Here is a 13,789-nt window from a genome sequence, read left to right as displayed (position 1 = left end):
GGTGAGAAGGGTGCACTGAACTGCTGCAGAGAGATAAGTGCCCTTCATGGCACATCTCTCTGGAGATGATCTTTCTTATACTTGGCTTCCCTCAGGTCGGTGAGTTCTCTAATATTTCCCTGCCTGGGATTGTATTGCCATTTACCAGTTATAATGGGTATTTAGTATTTTCAATTATTTGCCACTTCACTGAGAGCACAACAGTCATTGGAGCCATTGTGGGATTCTTAGTTAATCCTCTAAATAATAAAAGGAATCAGGGAGCATGTATAAGCTGTGGGATTTTCCTGGCCTGGCTGTCAGCTGGGAACGTGAGCAAATCATGCCCACGAGCCATCACAGTCACGCTCACAAAAGCTTTGGGGCACATGCAGAAACACAGATTGTGGAGTATTCTTGGGCTGTATCTCTGGAGAGATGTTACAGCTGGGCTTGAAGAAGTCTAGTGGTGATGTAAAATGCATGTCCTTTATGGATGGCTGCTCGTATGAGCAGAGTGTCAAAGTTTTGGTGTAGAAAATCCCATTCAGTGCTTTCTCCCTGCTAAAACATCTTCTTCCAACTGAAACACTTCGGCTGCTTGGATGAAGATTGTCTTTCCAACTAAATCACTGTTTTCATACTTGCACTAAACATTTTCTATCAACGTGGAATAGACAGGATGATGCCACAGAAGGAAGGACAGGATCCCAGGGAAGGTTAGTGGGTGACCTCCCAGGATGTCACCTTCTCCTCAGGAAGCCCCAGGACATCCTTTTCTTTGTTTCTACAGAGCAGATGCAAAGCAACCAACTCCTTTTTTTCCTGAGGACAAATCACTTCCAAGTACATCTGGATGAGCATGAAGAATGAGAATATGAATACAGACAATTATGATGGAGTAGAGGGCTTGTAAATTTATACCCAAACTTACCCCCTGGTAACTCATTCATCTGCCTGTCTTGACAGAATGCATGAGAAATAGTGGGACAATAAAGGCTTTTGTTATGCTGAAAGATGTTAATAGCTGGCCCCAGGGTGAGCTGGGTTTCCAAGACAATCACAGATAAGACAGACAACACAGCAAAACTCAGGAGAAAGAATATTGAAGCCTTTATTTTGTAAGTAGAGAGACTGGGGCTAAGTCGGAGTGGAGGTTGTCTAAAGGTACAGGTTTTACAGGATCTTATTTAATGGAAAAGTACTTTCTGGGACAGCAGGGTAGCTGAACTGCTCATTACACATATGGAAATATCCAGAAAACATCATTATAGACTGCTGTGCCCAGCAGGTGAGGGTCTAAGGAGGTGTCAGGGGGCACTGGGAATGGGCCCTTGTGCCCCTCCAGCCTCTGCCCCACTCCTGCACCACGCTGGGAACAAAAGGAGATGCTCAGCAAAGAAATACCCCAGGGAGCAGCTCTGACAGTCTTTGGTTAGAGATGTTTCAGAAAAGTTTTCTTATAATTCAGCCTTTCAGGAGGGAGGTTATAATGCAGATCTGTCCTCACCACTGGTACAAGTGAATCTCCTTCTCCCATCTCCTTTCTGTCTCTTTTCTCTGCTGTCTCTCTGTGAGCTGCTGTCCCTGGGGGAAGACACCATCAAAACCACAGCCAGTGGAAGGAATGTAGATGTTTGCTTATAGTTCATTAGTCTAAATCTGGACTGGCTTGGTTCTGTCTGGAAATAGTGTCCTTTCCAAGGTGATGCTTTTGTGAAAAACTCAGGAATAAACTCTGGAATGGGTCCACTTCTGTGTATTTAGGGAAACACACACAGGCATTTTGGGTGGATTCCCCTGGCCTGAAAGTTGGCTTCTGGTGTAAACAAGTGTACAGATTTCCTCTGTAGTTGGTAGAACTAAAATGAGACTCTCAGAAATGATCCCATTTCTCTTGGACAGCCACCTTAGCATGAGACAAATGGTCCTGGGAGGTGTCTCTCTCTCCAGTGACTGCAATAGAAACCAAGAAATCCTGCAGGTCAGCTGCCCATGCTCAGCTGAGAAGAAACCAACACAGAGTTCAGCAGCATTGGCAGGTTTGCTCCATGCACCCCTGTATACTTGATAAAAAAAACTTTCCAGAGCCTTCACCACTGCTGCAAAGCACAAACCCCACAGCTGCTCTCTGCTTGAGGAAGAAAGCAAGAATATCCTAAGGGAAAATGCCCAGAGGATCCTAGGAAGTATTTGGATATGTGACTGGTAAATAATAAATAAATGACAGGTTAGCAAGCAAAAAACCTGAATTTTTTAAGGCAATGCCAATTATTGTAGATGAGAGCCATTGATGTGATGGGGCAAACTGGAACTTTGATGGGATGAACACACTCCAGAAATGCCAGCCCCAAAAGTTAAACAAGTGACTAACAAATGTGACACAGAGAACATTTTGCTCTTGGTAGCCATAATATAAGTAGAGCCATTTATTCAGTTTAGCTTTCATCTTCTTCTTGCTCTTCTGTCCTCAAAAGAGATAGTTTGGATCAAGTCACAAGTCCACACTGAAACACAATGTACCTTTGTGATTGATATCTACAAAAACTCAGAGTGACAAGGTAATAAAACTGTAAAGGTTTGGGTTCCTTCAGGGAAATCCAGTTGCACTCACTTTGCTGTGAGAATAATGGGGTGTCTATTTTGTGGTCATAGAGTTAATGCATTTGATGCAGGTAGAATGATTTGCAAGTCACAGGGACTACTTTGGAAGGAAACATTAAGTAAAACTTTTTAAAAATCACTGTTTCTTATATATGTGCACATGGCACACCATTATAGACTAAGTGTCTGTAAAATGTTGGTGCTCTGTTAAATTATGTCTGAGAGAAAACAAACCATTCCATGGCTCCTGGTGAGCTGCTGGGACTAGGCTGGTGCTGCTTTGGAAGAGGATGGGTTCACATTTTTGAGCAAAGCCGTGGTGAAGCTGGATAAACACAAATGTACTGAGGGCTGATGTTTCAGATCAGGGGGAGGATTTCAGGAAATTCACTGAAGTTTTCCTTGTGCTTCAGTTCACCCAGAGGGACAACTTGAGCAAGAAGGAGCAGTCACACTGAGAAACAGATGCCAGCTTGTGGAGCAGAGCAAGCAGAGGAGAGCAGGATGATGCAAGGCAGAGCACATCTAATGGGAGAGGATGAGGAGCTGCTTTCAGGATGGTGGAGTGTGCAGTGTTTCTGAAGCCATGTTCAGTCACCAGTGGGCTTAGCCCTTGCTGAGCAGAGTCAGCATGAGGGTTGCCATGTTCTGCCATCCAAAGAAGGAGGCACTGCAATATTCACTCACCTCAAACTGCAAGTGGGAGATGCATTGCAAAATCAGTGGCTCAGCTTGCTGAATATGCAGCACCTTCCACTGTACAGTGAAGTGCTGTCATATCCCCCTTGTGAGCTGAGGGAGGTCCCTGTGGCATAACTGGGGGTCCCTTAGCTCATTCTCATCCTCATCCTTCCTTCCCCCCTTCCCTGAGCACTTGCTGTCAGATCTGAGGTAATGAGGAATTTCCTCTGCATTCAGGAGAGGGATATTTCTCCTTACAGGCAGTAAGAGGATTGTGGCTGGAGCTGCAGAAGGAGGGGAGAAGGGGTCAGATGTGTGGAGCCCACTGAGGAGAGGCTGACATACACAGGGAGGCTGAAGAATTTAAGATTGTATTGTAAACAACAGTGGTGAGATTGCTCTCACCTCACTCCAGGTATCTAATCACCTGGCCTGATTCAGATTTTTACATTAGGTTAAGATGGATCAGTGTGAGCACACCCCTCTCTCCCCACTGGCTGCAGTCAGTGTCTCCAGCAGATGAAGTTGTCTGAGCTGGAGCTCTCTGTGTCTGCTGGCCCCATCTCAGGGAGGGTAAATTTGCCTGTTCAAATCCCAGTTTGAGCATTGGGATATTGCTTCCTCTTTCAGTGCAACCTGACTGTACAGCCATTTCTACACTCCCAGCAGACTAATTATTACAAAAATTCTCTGTCATTGCTTTGCAACGGTCCACAGCTTAACTAATTTAAAAATGCAAATGAATGCTAAATTGCAGTTGAATCTGAACCGTCTCCTTCTCCCTCTCTCTCCCCTCCTTTCTATTTTTCTTCTCTGCTGGGAAAAGAAAGATACAGCAGACATTAAATGCTGATGGTGAAAATCAATCTTTCAGATTTGAGGTAATTTTAAATTAGGTCCCAGCGCCAGGGATAGTGACATCACCAGGGCTGCTTGATTGATCCGTGATTTGAGGAGAAACAGCCTGGACTCGATCCTCCCTTTGTCCTTACAGAGAGAAATGAATGTTGCAGTCTCCAGCTCTTTTCCCAGGGAAGCTTTCATACTCAGATGGTCTCAGTTAGGGAGAGGCATTCAGGGAGAGCAGGAGCAAATGCCTGAGCTCAGGCACATCTTCTTGCACTGCCATGGTCCTCGGGGCTCTGTGCTTGTGCAGAATCAGCTGGGGGACTGTCACCCTGCAGCACCTCTCACCAGCTGGCTGACACTGAGTGAAGCTGTTGGTACATTCAGACTGTGTAAGATCAGCTGGGATTGTCTCATCCCTGTCCCCTCCTTTCCCTACTGCTGACATCAACTCTTCTCTGAGAGAGGAACTTCTGTAAGGAAGAGTCTATAGCTACATCCTTGACAGGGACTTGGACAAGGTCTAGCACCATGGTTTGTGGTTTTTAGCTGCAGGATCACACTGAGAGTCATTAAACACTAAAATCACATTAAATAGGCAGTCTTGTTGCTTTCATAATGCCAGCACTGCACTGTAACACCAACACCCACATGGAATATTCAGAAATGGAGCTCTTGAGCATTTAGAGTCAGTGATGGGCTCAGAGTTAGGTATTGGGATTGCATCCCTCCATCCATGGCAGGAGAGTCTGGTAATCCAGACTTGGCTGCAGATCTGTGTGCCTGTAGCTGAGTTAGGTACCCAGACAAGAATACCCAAAACAACTATATATACCAAACTAAAGTACCAAAACTCCTCTGTGCTTCAGGGCTGAGGATAACAGACCTTAACCATTCATCCTCTGCTCATACACTGATGATAGTCTTCGTGATAAATGACATCTTGCTGAGCAAAATATAGAAAATTACAGGAATCACCCCAGAGGGCAGCTGCTGGCAGCTGTGTACAGTATATTGCTGTTCATGAGGCATTTTTTCTATATTGCAAATTGATGCAGAGATGAAATTTCATGAGTGTTTGTTGACACTCACATACATGCAGACAGATTTCTAAATGGGATCTGCAGAGGTGATTAAAATCCCAGTTCCTCACAGTGTCCATTGGTTTTGTAAAATCCCTTGCTTGCTGGGCTGATGTGTGATGGGAGGTAAAACATGGTTCTTTGGAGCTGTGAATCATTTTGTTGCCCCAAAGCAGATGCTGCACACCCCTCATGGAAACACACAGCTCTCCTCCCAGGTCCCAGACCAGTAAAGTGTGTGAGAGACTGGTTTTCCATTAGAATTCAGATGTCACAATGATAGAGTCTTCCTAATCCTTTAACAAAAGTGTGCATGGTTAAATCAAACTTTAATGCCTCAGGCTCTGGGTAGTTTTGTTGACCATCAGCTTAGTGCCAATCTCCTGGGATATTTTCATGAATTCAGAACATGCAGAGGGTGCTTCCTTGCTCTTGGCTGTCGGGCAGATGTAGCTGTTGAATTCCCATATGTGACCTCTTAATAACCACTGTGAGGAAGAGGAGCCCTTGGCCTTCTGTTCCATGAAGAGCTTTAAGTGTCTCAGCCTGGGTGCAGATGTATCTGTGAGAAAGAACAGGTATTCTTCTGTGTGGATGGACTGCATTCAAGTAGGGAGGAAGGGACAAAATGGAACAAGGAAGAGTGTTTCCTGCATTTTCCCTGAGGGTGTTCCCTCCTGTGCCCTGGGCTCCCCAGGGGCTGTCCTGGAGCTGGCAGTGCCAGCCAGGGTTTGCAGGCTCCCTGTTCTTGGCAGCCCATGTCACAGAAAGAGCTCTCGGGGGCAGATTTGCTTTAGTGCTGCTCTGTTATCCTGAGCTCCTGAGGGAGAGGAGAAGTCATTGTTGGGTTGCCTGGGTGCTCCAGAAGCAGGCTGACAGTTCTGTGATCCTCCCTGAGGTTTCTGTGTGTGCCCATTAGAGCCTCTGGGGATCAGCACATTGAGGGATGTCTGCAGGATTTTCCCAGCACTTCTCCAGCCCCAAGTCCAGAGGGAAGGCGACAGAGGAGCTTTTATGCAGACTAGGAACTGCAGGAGTCCTAATGGCCTGTCATGCTGGCTCTGCTAGAGATTTGCATTATTGGTGATGTTTTTGTAGGAGCTTTATAGCCAGGCAGATGACAGCCTTAATTTTGGATGTGTGTACAAGGCCAAATCCTCATGGTGACACCAGTGCAAAACCAACATTTATTATTGTTTTAATTTCAGAGTAAGCTCAAGGCTTACTTTGGGAACAGGATCTGACCAAAGACCACCTGTGCAGTGGGATGGGATAAGGAAAACCTGGTAAACCACAGTACCTCCAGGCACAGAGTGCTGCAGATCTAGTGTTTGTCCTTTCCATGTGTGCTCTGAATTAATCCCTTCAATGTAAAAGCTCATTTCCCTCCTGCCTCAGTGTTTGGGGGAGAAAGACTAAAACTGAATCTCCTCTGTGGGATGTTTCAGAATTCCATACATTGAGTGTGCAAACACACACACACACAGAAATATCTGTATGCATTTATGTATTTTTATGTTTTCATATCACCTGAGGGTGTTTTTTTTCCCTGTGATTCTCTGCTAGTAGGCACCAAAGCAAACCTAAGATTAATTCCATTTAATTTTAGTGATAAAGAACATTGCAGTCACAAGAGGTTTGCCATCAATGTTGGAGGACATTAAGTATTTGGGGTTTTTTTAGTTGCAAGATAATAATGTGCTGGTGTAAATGTTTTATAATTATCTCATGAATTATTCATGGATAACTTGTTAACCCAGCATTTTATGGGATATGGTCTCTGGAGTGCAAGGAGAAATTTAAAGATAAATAAATGTGAAGACAGGACCCAGCTGCAACAATGAAAATGCATTGAGGCCTCTGATTTACTTTCTGTCTGCACTGAAGGGTGGTTTCATTCTTTTATTTATATTTTTGTGGTGATGAGCCACAGAACTTGAGTAAGTGGATGAGGTTATTCTCTATATATAGAGAAAGAAAAGAAAAGAAAAGCTGGGAAATAAATCAAACTGCCTTCACTGTTTTTAATCTGAAAGTGGTGCTTGAATTATTTCACCTATTGTTCTGCAGCTCAGAGGTTCTGTTATTGTTGATACCGTCTCCATCTGGTGAAGCATTAATGAAAAATGGCAACCAGCATGTATTTCTCTTTATGCATGTTACTGGCCCTTTTTTGTCTTCACCTTTCCTTCTACTTCCCCTTCTTCTCTCTTCTTTCATCCTTATTCTCATTTCAGTTCTTCAATAATTTCTTTTTTAAAATTATTTCTTCCCTGTTTCCTTTTCCATTATTTCTGTTCCTCTGGGATTGTCTTTTTCCCTTCACTTTCCTCTGACTCTTTCACCATGTCTCACCTGTTAATGTTTTTAATTGTCTGCTACTCCCTCTTTGTTCTCTCTGTTACTCACAGGATCTTTGTGGTGTCTGCTGAAGTCCATGAGCCTTGACCCCAACTTTCTGAGGAAATAAACACTTGGAGAAAAGCTCCTGAAATTCAAAGAAACCAGGTGGAAACTTCTGAAAGAATGTTGAAACTCACACCTGGGCTTCCAGCCCGAATGCCCATCAGGCCTTGATAATTAAAATGCTCCAGGAACATGCAATAACAGCTTTGCCAAATGCCAGAGGTCAATGGACAAATTCCCTGCAAGGGCCTGAGCAGGCTGGCCTGATATCCATGAATCCAAATGGAAAAGAGAACATGGCAAGTGACACAATCCCAACGTGAGCAAGGGCTGTCCTTGTACCCAGAGAAACAACTGACAGCTAATTCAGCACTGAGACCTCCAGGGATCTCTGCAGGAGCCAAAGTCTCCTCTGTGGAAGATTGAAGCTTGGTTCAAACTCCAAGGTCACCTCTGTACAAGCAGTGGGAAGGGAACAGGATAAACCTTGGCATCACCTGACTCACTGGCATCCTGAGCAGTGTTGAATTTATTGCACTGGAGATTCCACAAAGAGTTTTCATCCATCAGGAGCTCTGGGTTCTGCAGAATCTGACAGATACCTGCAAATATTTTGGAGTGGCAGTTTGGAGGGTAGCTGGTATAACCATGAGCCAGCAAGACACTGTAGAAAGATGAATTCACAAGCAGAAATTTTTAGAGATGGTATTTGAGAATGAAACAGTGATTCTAGCAACCTGCACCATTCATTTATTTAAATTTATGCTATAAAGTGGACAGCAGAGGAAAGTCAAAACTTGCACTGATGATTTTTCTTTCTCTTCCCCCACTGCCCCTGATCTTTTATTTATTAAACTGCTCTGGGTGCACCTTTCAAATTATTTTTTTGGCTTACTGTTTATTATATCTTCATCAGCCTTGAAATGGCAGCTGCAGGCAGCTTGATAAATGGATTGAAAAGCTGCTTCTGCCAGAGTCAAACCAACAAAAACCCCTCAGTAGCCATAAGCCTTTTTGTTTTAGCATTTCTAAAACAAGCACTGTTTCCCTCAAAGCATCGCTGAAGTGATGCACCAGTACCCCTGAGTGTTTCAACAAAGGGATTTTTTTATCCAGTGATGCCCAGGGCAGAAGTTCCTCACTGGGTCATGAACAGGATCAGCCTGCAGCTCTGGAGAGCAAGGGCAGAGAAAGAGAGAAAGAGAGAGATGTGGTCTTAGGAAAGCTGAGAAAATCTTGACTCCAAAATGTGCTGGGCAGATCAATGGAGTAAAATGAGCAAAATGTATGAAGTTGGGTCCTGCTCACAGAGACTTTGAAGCTGCCCTGCTTCCATACAGCAATTTTTTACCCAGATACTTTCTGAACTCTTCCTTTCCTTCCAATCCTTCTTTAAATATGAACAGCTCAATATATCTCTGGTTCAAACCTTTTGTCCTTAGCACACTTATATTCCACAGTTGGCCCAGCCTGCCAGTAAATAAGAGTTTAGCTTATTGGCAGTGGTAAATGGTTCAACCCCATCTGTGAAGACATAAAATATCCACAAGAAAATAAATACCCCATAAGAAGGTGGTAAGGAAGCATTCAGGTGAAAACTTGTGGTGTTATCTGCAGAAACTTACAGCACAAATGTTTCAGCAAAGGAATTGGGAGGGGGTAAATCCACCATCACCATCACAAAAAAAAAAAAAGGAAAAGAAAACAAAAAGGAATGGAAATGTGTGGCTTGGGAGAGGAAGGAAGAGCTCTAGTGGTGAATACTGCAGGCAGAATGACAGAGGCTTGTCTCTGCTCCTCACTAAGGTTGTTCAGCTCTACATGCAAAGCTGATGAATATCCAGGCAAAGCATGTGAACCTGCCTGGGCCTGAGCTCGCTGGTGGGGGATTTGCACTGTGGGTCCCCTGACAGCAGAGCAGCCCTCTCTCCTGGCACTGCAGCACTGCAAGGACACCTGATGGGCTCTGCCAAAGTTAAGATCTTGTCTCTGTCCTTACCCACTGCCTGCCTGGGCTCTGACTGTCCCTGGCTGTCCCTGACTGTGCCACCAAGGTCCTGGCTGCTTAGGGACACATCTTCCCAGTAGTGATCCCAGTGCCATAACCACACTGTGGGTTTTCTGTCCTGATTATGGAGAGCCACTATCACTGAATTATTGCAGTGACCCAAACCTGTCTCCTTTTTTATCTGCTTCAGAGCTGCCTGGGCTCAGGAAGAGCTTTGCTGTTCCTTGAGGCAGGAGGTGAGTGTGGGACAGAGGGATGGATGCTGCCCAAGGCCATGCAGACAGGAATGGAATGGAATGGAATGGAATGGAATGGAATGGAATGGAATGGAATGGAATGGAATGGAATGGAATGGAATGGAATGGAATAAGAGGTAAGAGAGCAGAAGGTACCTGGACCCTCGTGATTATCTGGTTATTTAGAATGCATAATTGCAGTTTGTTTAACACCAAGGGGTAACTGATCATCCACAGGAAAGAAGCCAATGGTGGAGATCAATATTTCTATTGCTGTGCTAGAAAAAGAGCAGTAAAGGAGTAGCTCTTTAATTGTTAACAGCAGAGAAGGAGTCTGTGCTTAAGGCTGTTTGTAGCAGGGGCCAGCAGAGGGTTTGTGCAATGCTGGCTCTCATTTCAGACTTGAGATTCAGTGAATGAATGTGGGTGATGTACCCTGCACTCCAGATGTGGCCTGGCTGGAGACAGGACAGGGAGCAGCTCTGCCATCCTTGATCTAGAGAGAAAAATAAAGTCACTGAAGGTAAAATAAGGACTGTAACTTGAGTATATCTCAACTGAGCATTTTAGTCTCCATTTTCCAGTCAGACCATAGTGATGAATATTTTTTCTACAGGCATAAGAGTTACCAAGAGCTGACTTCACTTGGCACAGCCAGAGCTGGGTTTGCACTGGCACCTGTGGGATCCTGTAGTAGAAGCACAGATAATCTGTTTTACCAAAATGTTTAGCTGAATTAAATATTATTCCAATTAAATATTTATTGAGCCCTTTTTGGATGGTCTTATGGAAAGAGGAGAAGGAAGTGACTCTTTGAATGGTATTCTATGTAGGAATTCTTTATTATAGGCACTGACAAGGAATATGGCTCTGAATTAACTATATCTGAGCTTGTACTTGTTTTGGTCATTGAATCAATATTCCTGATTTCTCATCCAGAGCTTGCACCTTGTATATAATTATTCTGCCGTGCCCTGTGAAACAAAGGACTGAGAATTGTCCCGGAACAAGTGTATTTTCCAAGTGGGTTTGGATCAGATGTTAGCTCTGGCTGGGACCTGGGGAGCAGCCTGGCTTTCTGTGAGCCTGTGCTGGCTGCACACACCTGAAGTCTTCTGCTGAGCTTATCCAGACCTCTGAGTAGTTTCTGAGAAAAAAAGAAATGGGAACATGAAGAATCTCTACATCATAAATCAACACCGGGGGAGCTGGAGCAGGTTTTCTCTTGGGGTGTCCTGTGTACCACAAAGGCAGGCTCTGAAACCAGGGCACCCCAGTGCTCAGTCCCACAGGTTTCCATGGCACAAGACTGACCTCCAGCGGCTCTGCCGGTGTGGTTGGGCTGTGAATCTGGGGAAGATGTGTACAAATGCTCCTTAGAGGCCACACGTTCAGTTTTCAGGGCAGGTATTTGCTCCCTGCCTTCCTCAGAGCTTCCCAGCATAAACACAGGTGCTGGGGAAAGTCTCCTGCCGAGCTGGTAAATGTGACATGGGTCAGCTGAGGTGGGAAATTCTGAAAATGCTCTCAAGAAATAGGAAGGAAATATCCTACCTATGGCTTGTCTCCCTTCAGACCAAAGTGGTGAGACAGAAAGGGGCAAAAGAGAAAGGGAAGAATCTGAAACTTTTGGGCAGGGTGAATTTCATTATGCAAACAAAATTCTTCTGCCTGTGTATGAGGTCCTTAACCTCATGATCTGCATGATTTGCAGCTCCTCTGCAGGGTGAGGGGGGAAACATCCCATTTTAACCTGTGGTTCTGCTTTCCAGGGTGGCAAGCTGCTGGGAGGAAATGCTCACCTGAGTGAGGAGGAACAACCTGCATCATCACCCAGGCTTTCCTCCCTTTCCAGAAACCATACATCCACCCCTAATGGTAGAATTACCATTCTGATTCCTCCAAAACTGACACAGAGCCTTCCCTTTTTCATTGCTGGTGGGAGTTTGGTTCCCCTGTGTCTTTGTGAGGGTTTCCTTGTGTTTCATGTGCCCTCAACATCATTGGTGCATCCTTAGTGCAGCACCCAGCTTCTGCCAGTGAGGAGTCACTTGATGATTTAGGAAGAGGTGTCCTGGCTGGGTGGAAGCTGCTGGACCTCCAACAGAAGGAAGAAGATATTTCCTCTGCCAGTGGAGAACTGGGAATGGTAAGACACAGCAATGCAGCAATGCTTATTTATCTGAGAAGGTGAGGAAGCCATCAGCTGCTAGAGACAGGTCCTGACCCTGGCTTCCAAAGGAAACCTGGCATCAGAGTGAGGACAAGATATGGTGTGAGGGACTGCCCTGGATCTAGTTCAGTTGTTGTGTTTTTACCTCTGGGGGGATTTTCAAGGAGAGCTGTCATTGGTGAATGACTTTTGAGCACCCAGAGCTGCATTAACCAAGAGAGATCCTTGACCTCTCCAATCCTGCACCGAGTACATCTGATATTCTGACTCAATAAGGCTCAGATTTAGCTCAGATTTGTACTCAGGGCAGATTCCAATCACAGACTTTGAACTGAGCCCTGTCAGAATGTGGAAAGGGGAGGTGCAAAGGTTGCAGTGCCCTTGGCATCTGCATGAGAGAAGCATTCACCTGGTGATTTATACTGATGTTATTGTGGAGCTCAGGGGCTGTGGTGAGCTTGGGCAGGCTGCAAAATGGAGAGATGAAATGCCTCACTGAAAAGGAACAGCAGGAGCTGGGAGCAACTGGGAGAGGTCTCTGGAGGGAGCAGGGCAGGCACAGCTGAGCTGCCTTTCCCAAAACCTGCTTAGCATAGGCCAGGGCCCTCGTTTGCTATTGACTGGAGGGATGTTTTACAAGTGCCCCTTCTGGTTCAGAGAGATATGAAATCTGTCTGTAATTAAGTTAATTTGGACTTGAATATGGGGAAAGATAATGAGCTGGAAATAACAAAAGAAGAAAGATGGGAAGGTGTTGCTAAGGAACAGGTCTTTTGCATTAAATCCTCTTCCCTCCCCAGTCAAATAAACCATTTCTAGGATGTGAATGGCTGAGTGATGGGGCAGACAGAGCAAAGGCATGGAAGTGACTGCTAGATCAAGAATTCAGAATAATAATGGAGGTGAGAGGAGGGGTGACTTGGAGAATTGAGAAAGGCAAAAAGGGAGACAGCTGTGGCCAGTACAGTTCAGTGGCAGAGCAGTGGCTTTGGGCTCAGCAGAGTGGTGTCCTGGGCCTGGCTCACCCCTTGTTTGAGGGAAGCCCCCAAAGCCCTGAGCCTCCACTGGGAAGTCCCTGAGATATGGACATAAGGACAGGCCACCATCCCTGTCCTGCTTATCAAAGGTCAGCAAACAGCCTCTCAAAGCACAAGGCTTTTAACTTCTCCAGTGCTTGACCCTGCTGAGAATTCCCACTGGAGTCAAGCACCAGGGTGAAGGCTTAAGATTGCTTCTCCTTGGCTTTTAGGAATGGTATAAAATAAAATGTGTTCAAGCCAAAAGGAGAATGGAAGAGAGGTCCACAGAAAGGACCAGAATATTTAACAGCCTGCAAAGCATGAGCAAATAGACAAGTTATTATCAATGAGTTTGTTTGAATTTGACAGAGCTTTCCTGCAAACATGGGGGAGGGAAGGGGGGAGAAGAATTCCCTGCCAGTGTGAGCTGTAATAAAGGACCTGCTGTTTTCTGATTCTCACTCTCTGTGAAAATTGAAAAGGTTAGCCAGGTAATTGAAATCGGGACTGGAATACAAATAACAGTGTGAAAACCCTACAGCTGGCAAATAAAGTTGCAGAGAAAAGACTCAATTCTCAGTGGAATTTCTTAGCAGCAAAAAGACTGGATGGATGGGGGGAAAGAGATGATTTTCAATATACCTGTTCCTCCTGGGAGGGAGGATAGGGAGTGAAATGAGACTGGAAGGAACCAAACTGAGACTAAGACTTCTGTGAGTGTTCCTTGCTGTTAATGCAGGAGACACAGGAGAGCT

Source organism: Oenanthe melanoleuca, chromosome 13 (genome assembly GCF_029582105.1).
Source record: "Oenanthe melanoleuca isolate GR-GAL-2019-014 chromosome 13, OMel1.0, whole genome shotgun sequence".
NCBI lineage: Eukaryota > Metazoa > Chordata > Aves > Passeriformes > Muscicapidae > Oenanthe > Oenanthe melanoleuca.
This window is presented reverse-complemented; position numbering follows the sequence as displayed.